Genomic DNA, 7500 nt, shown 5'->3' with positions numbered 1-7500 from the left:
AGATGGAAATGGAAGGTTGTTAAAAGGAGAGGAGGCAAGGAAAAGGTGGGTGGAATATTTTGAAAGTTTGCTGAATGTTGAGGATGATAGGGAGACAGATATAATTGCTGTTCCAGGTGTTGAGGTGCCAGTGATGGGAGATGAGAATGAGAGAGAGATTACAATAGAGGAAGTGAGGAGAGCACTAGATGAAACGAGAGTAGGAAAAGCATCTGGTATGGATGGTGTGAAAGCTGAGATGTTGAAGGAAGGGGGTGTGACTGTACTTGAATGGTTGGTGAGATTGTTTAATGTGTGTTTTGTGTTGTCAATGGTACCAGTAGATTGGGTCTGTGCATGTATTGTACCACTATATAAAAGTAAGGGAGATGTGCATGAGTGTTGTAATTCAAGAGGTATTAGTTTGTTGAGTATAGTTGGAAAAGTGTATGGTAGAGTACTGATTAATAGGATTAAGGATAAAACAGAGAATGCAATCTTGGAAGTACAGGGTGGTTTTAGAAGAGGTAGGGGTTGTATGAATCAGATTTTTGCAGTTAGGCAGATATGCGAGAAATATTTAACAAAAGGTAAGGAGGTGTATGTTGCGCTTATGGATCTGGAGAAAGCATATGATAGAGTTGATAGGGAAGCAATGTGGAATGTGATGAGGTTATATGGAGTTGGTGGAAGGTTGTTGCAAGCAGTGAAAAGTTTCTACAAAGGTAGTAAAGCATGTGTTAGAATAGGAAATGAAGTGAGCGATTGGTTTCCCGTGAGAGTGGGGCTGAGACAGGGATGTGTGATGTCGCCGTGGTTGTTTAACTTGTATGTTGATGGAGTGGTGAGAGAGGTGAATGCTCGAATGCTTGGACGAGGATTAAAACTGGTAGGCGAGAATGATCATGAATGGGAGGTAAATCAGTTGTTGTTTGCGGATGATACTGTACTGGTAGCAGACACAGAAGAGAAGCTTGACCGACTAGTGACAAAATTTGGAAGGGTGTGTGAGAGAAGGAAGTTGAGAGTTAATGTGGGTAAGAGTAAGGTTATGAGATGTACGAGAAGGGAAGGTGGTGCAAGGTTGAATGTCATGTTGAATGGAGAGTTACTTGAGGAGGTGGATCAGTTTAAGTACTTGGGGTCTGTTGTTGCAGCAAATGGTGGAGTGGAAGCAGATGTACGTCAGAGAGTGAATGAAGGTTGCAAAGTGTTGGGGGCAGTTAAGGGAGTAGTAAAAAAATAGAGGGTTGGGCATGAATGTAAAGAGAGTTCTATATGAAAAAGTGATTGTACCAACTGTGATGTATGGATCGGAGTTGTGGGGAATGAAAGTGATGGAGAGACAGAAATTGAATGTGTTTGAGATGAAGTGTCTCAGGAGTATGGCTGGTGTATCTCGAGTAGATAGGGTTAGGAATGAAGTGGTGAGGGTGAGAATGGGTGTAGGAAATGAGTTAGCGGCTAGAGTGGATATGAATGTGTTGAGGTGGTTTGGCCATGTTGAGAGAATGGAAAATGGCTGTCTGCTAAAGAAGGTGATGAATGCAAGAGTTGATGGGAGAAGTACAAGAGGAAGGCCAAGGTTTGGGTGGATGGATGGTGTGAAGAAAGCTCTGGGTGATAGGAGGATAGATGTGAGAGAGGCAAGAGAGCGTGCTAGAAATAGGAATGAATGGCGAGTGATTGTGACGCAGTTCCGGTAGGCCCTACTGCTTCCTCCGGTGCCTTAGATGACCGCGGAGGTAGCAGCAGTAGGGGACTCAGCAGTATGAAGCTTCATCTGTGGTGGAAATGTGGGAGGTTGGGCTGTGGCACCCTAGCAGTACCAGCTGAACTCGGCTGAGTCCCTGGTTAGGCTGGAGGAACGTAGAGAGTAGAGGTCCCTTTTTTGTTTTGTTTCTTGTTGATATCGGCTACCCCCAAAAATTGGGGGAAGTGCCTTTGGTATATGTAAGATATATATATATATATATATGTATATATATATATATCTTTATATATAAACATATATATATCTTTATATATATATATATATATATATATATATATATATATACATATATATAAACATATATATATATATATATATATATATATATATATATATATATGTATATATATATATATATATATATATATATATGTTTATATATATGTATATATATATCTTTATATATATATATATATATATATATATATATATATATATACATATATATAAACATATATATATATATATATATATATATATATATATATATATATATATATGTATATATATATATATATATATATATATATATATATATATATATATATAAGCCATATATTATACTCTCAATATCTGGAGTCTTTCCTCGTGATCAGAGACCCAAGGGGGAATCAACTCAAAGACAATAGCTTCTGGTCGGTTGGGGAATCAAACCCGGGCCCAAGAAACTGAGGTTCCATTGACTTAGCAACGCTTCTGGTTGGCCGGGGAATCGAACCCGGGCCCAAGAAACTGAGGTCCCATTAAACTTAGCAACGCTTTTGGTCGGCAGGGGAATCAAAACCGGGTCCAAGAAACTGAGGTTCTATTGACTTAGCAGCTTAGCCACAAAGAGTTGCTAAGTTGCTAAGTTTCTTGGGCCCGGGTTCGATTCCTCGGCCAATCATAAGCTATCATGTTGAGTTGATTCCCCCTTGGGTCTTTGATCCCGAGGTAGAGAGAATCCAGATATTAGGAGTATAATATATGGCTTATAAGAGTATGAAAAACACTTCTGAATGTGCAAAATTATATATATATATATATATATATATATATATATATATATATATATATATATATATATATATATATATATATATATATGCGTAAAAATCACAGGAAAACGTGATGCTCAGATGCAGAAGAACCACAGGGAAAATGAAAATACGAAATATACGATTAAGTCTTGACTAGTTTCGTGATACTTCTTCAGAGGACTGGTCAGTTCTCTGAAGAAGTATCACGAAACTAGTCAGAACTTAATCGTATATTTCGTATTTTCATCTTCCCTGTGGTTCTTCTGCATATACATATATACATATAACGTGAATTCTAAATATTTACGAACTTTCCCAGTTCATGTTTGCTTCCAAAATTAAATGTGAATGTGAATGGCCTGAGTGTGCTATTATGTTTTAAGAGATTCAATGGGGTTAACACCTGACTATAATCATTACTATTCTGAGATTTTTCAAACTTGTATTTTCATCATTATGATTTCAAAATCCTACAATACTAGATGGGAATTAATAAGGATTAATCAGAATTTTTATTTTACATTCGAGGGAATTTTCAAATCATGAATTTCTAAGACGAATATCATTTATAGATTACTTTTTAAACTTTAATACGTAACGAAGACTTTATCATTTCAGAATTTATATTTTACATTCAAATGATTTTTCAAAATTCTAGGATGGTTAATGTCGTTTATTTTATAGCATGAATCTCTAAGGAGGAGACTTGCTGTGGCCTGATTGGTAACGTCTCTGCCTGGTGTTTGCCAGTCGGGGGTTCGAGTCCCGCTCAGACCCGTTAGTGCCATTAGTGTCTGCAACCTTACCATCCTTGTGAGCTAAGGTTGCGGGGTTTGGGGGAGCAAATAGGTCTCTGTTGAGTCATCAGCAGCCACTGCCTGGCCCTTCCTGGTCCTAGCTTGGGTGGAGAGGAGGCTTGGGCGCTGATCATATAATATATGGTCAGTCTCTAGGGCATTGTCCTGATTGCTAGGGCAATGTCACTGTCCCTTGCCTCTGCCATTCAGGAGCGACCTTTGAAACCTTTAAACCTTTAACGAAGCAACTGTGTTTACATCATACGATTATTTCTAAAATTAAAATAAAATAATTGTGTTTTTTTATAATAAAATATGTACTTCCAATTTATTGTGTAGCCAAGTAAGATAAAATTTCAAAACCTTGAATCCATCATTTATTCCATTTATAGCGTATTTCATAAATTTTTACAAATAATGAATTTAAACTCAAACATATATTCTTATTTTTATTACTTGTTCTAAGTGGTGTACTATTTCCACGACTACGTTAAAATAAATTTGATATATATCACCATTTCATAATAAAAAAATATGCATAAACTGCGTGTATATATGCTTTGAAACTTACTACTCTTAATTATAAACGAGTGACTAACGTGATAAAAATAGTAATTAAAACCTCAATCACACGTGTCATGGCATATGAAAGTTTAATTTTTAGTCCTCACAAATATTAAACATATACATACGTACACACGCACATAATATGTATTAACTTCGAGTTACATTAAATAGCTGTGACTAATGATCAAAGACAAATGATCTCGGCCACATTCAATATCTAAAGGTTTAAAGGCCGCTCATTAATGGCAAAGGCGAGGGACAGTGACATTGCCCTATAAAGTAGGGCAATGCCCTAGAGACTGACTATATATACATATGATCGGCAACTATGCCACTCTACACCCAAGCTAGGACAAAGGAGGGCCAGGCAATAGCTGCTGATGATTTAGCAAATAGACCTATATAAGCTCCCCCCCAACCCCATCCTTAGCTCACAAGGAGACCTTATACTGTATATTTTTCTATATTCCCTTACAAAACTTTCTTGTAGTTGCACAAATAATTTATAGTTTTACTTTCCTAAACAGTTAAAGTCTTTATCATACCACTCATTGTTTTAATCTCTTCTCTCGGCATTGTAAAACTATCTCTGCCTACAATTGTAAAATGTAGCATTATTATTATTATTATTATTATTATTATTATTATTATTTTTACTTGCTAAGCTACAACCCTCATTGGAAAAGTAAGATGCTATAAGCCCAGAGGCTCCAACAAGGAAACTAGCCCAGTGGGGAAAGGAAATAAGTAAGAATTAAAATATTTAGAGAACAGTAACATTAAAATAAATATCTCCTATATAAACTTTAAAAACTTAACAAAACAAGAGGAAGAGAAATAAGATAGATTTGTGTGCCCGACTGTACCCTCAAACAAGAGAACTCTATCCCAAAAGAGCGGAAGACCATGGTACAGAGGCTAGAAGAGCTGCTTGCCATAGCTAAAGAGTCTCTTCTACCCTTACAAAGAGGAAAGTGGCCTCAGAACAATTAAAGTGCAGTAACCCCTTGGGTGAAGAAGAATTGTTAGGTAATCTCAGTGTTGTCAGGTGCATGAGGACAGAGGAGAATATATAAAGAATAGGCTAGACTATTCGGTGTGTGTGTTTAGGCGAAGGGAAAATGAACCGTAACCAGAGAGAAGGATCCAATGTAGTACTGTCTGGCCAGTCAAAGGACCCCATAACTCTCTAGTGGTAGTATCTCAATGGCAAGCATATCTCCTTTTGTTTTGGACAAACACATTTCCACAAGAGTACAAGACACCCTTCATTCTCAATCGACCCAGGAACACCATATATTCGCCTACCACTCCAATTGAATCCCCTCACACAACCACTGCTTCATGTCCCCCAAAACCTGCAAGGTAAATATTCGTAGTTTCTTCCAGTCTCAATCGATTCCAGTTAAGATTCACAAACAATACTAGAACAATTGCCTGCCACGCCAAATCTTACCCTGACAATCCTCGAGTTAACACATTAGTACTCTTCCAACAATATCCAGAGTCTCTCTCTCTCTCTCTCTCTCTCTCTCTCTCTCTCTCTCTCTCTCAGCTGCAAGAGACACAATTACGTCTCGTAGTACATTGGCTTTTACGCGATTCCACTCCCAATCAAAACCCAGGAATAGGTAATTAACCTTGACTTCTTTAATCAACAAGAATGGGGTATTGAGTTCCAAATCTCATCCTGCCCCGATATGGAGTCACATGGCATGCACCCCACAGGTGCACGCAAAAATTCATATACATATATACACACATTACACACACACACACATATATATATATGTATATATATATATATATGTATATATATATATATATATATATATATATATATATATATATATATATATATTGCAAATATATAAATACGCATACAGTATACATATATGCAATATATATATATATATATATATATATATATATATATATATATATATACATTATATATATATATATATATATATATATATATATATATATATATATATATATATATACATATATAAAGTTGTGTTTGTAACTTATACATTATCTTAGTTTCCATATAATATCAGCCATCTGTATAAGGTAGGTAATACAATACCCACGAACTAATGACACCTCATAAGACAGGAACGACCAAGTGATATTAATAGTTCATAATATAAAGACACCCCCCACACGTGAATGTGCTGTTACAATAAGCCCGGATAGAAAAAATATTGCAGCCTTTATTAGAATTCTCTTTTCCGAAAGGTTCATATCACTGTTAGGCATCCAGCACTAGTTTTCCCTTATTAGGTCTATCCGTCTGCCTCTTCCTGAATATATGTGTCTATACAGGCTATGTAAGTATATATATATATATATATATATATATATATATATATATATATATATCATATATATACATGTATCAATATATTTATATGTATATATATATATATTTTATACATATGGTGTATATACTGTAATATATTTATATATTTGCGCACACACACACACATATGTATATATATATATATATATATATATATATATATATATATATATATATATATATATATATATATATATATATGTATATATATATATATGAATAAATATCAACACAACATCGTGTTCAAATAGAAATAAATTTCTACCTCATACTTGGGATCGAACGCTAGCCCCTTCTAATGAAAGGCCAGGTCGAAACCAACCATGCCACGAGAGGCCATAAAAGAAATCGGAACCTAACGCTACCCAGCACTTCGAGGATTTACCTGTCGAGACATCAGTCTCTTACCAGCGTGAAGGGCCGGGAAATTGGGTAAAACTCGCTGGTAAGAGACTGATGTCTCGACAGGTAAATCCTCGAACTGCTGGGTAGCGTTAGGTTCCGATTTCTTTTATGGCCTCTCGTGGCATGGTTGGTTTCGACCTGGCCTTACATTAGAAGGGGCTAGCGTTCGATCCCAAGTATGAGGTAGAAATTTATATATATATATATATACATATACAGTATATATATATATATATATATATATATATATATATATATATATATATATATATGATATATACATATATATATATATATATATATATATATATATATATATATATATATATATATATATATATATATATATATATATCCGTGTGTGCGGACACACAGCAACAAAACTAATGTAATATTTATTTGGTCACAAACCGCAACTATCTTTCCCACGGGATCCTTCACAATAATAACACAAGTTTTTGATGAGATTTCTTGGCTGATGTGTTAGTGGTAGTTCTTGGTCTTATTAAGAAATATCCATGTTGTTATGTGTTCTTTTATGATATCTATATTTTATATTTTACAATAATGATAATGATAATAGTAATGATA

This window comes from Palaemon carinicauda, chromosome 10 (assembly GCF_036898095.1).
Source record: "Palaemon carinicauda isolate YSFRI2023 chromosome 10, ASM3689809v2, whole genome shotgun sequence".
NCBI classification, from domain to species: Eukaryota; Metazoa; Arthropoda; class Malacostraca; order Decapoda; family Palaemonidae; genus Palaemon; species Palaemon carinicauda.
This window is presented reverse-complemented; position numbering follows the sequence as displayed.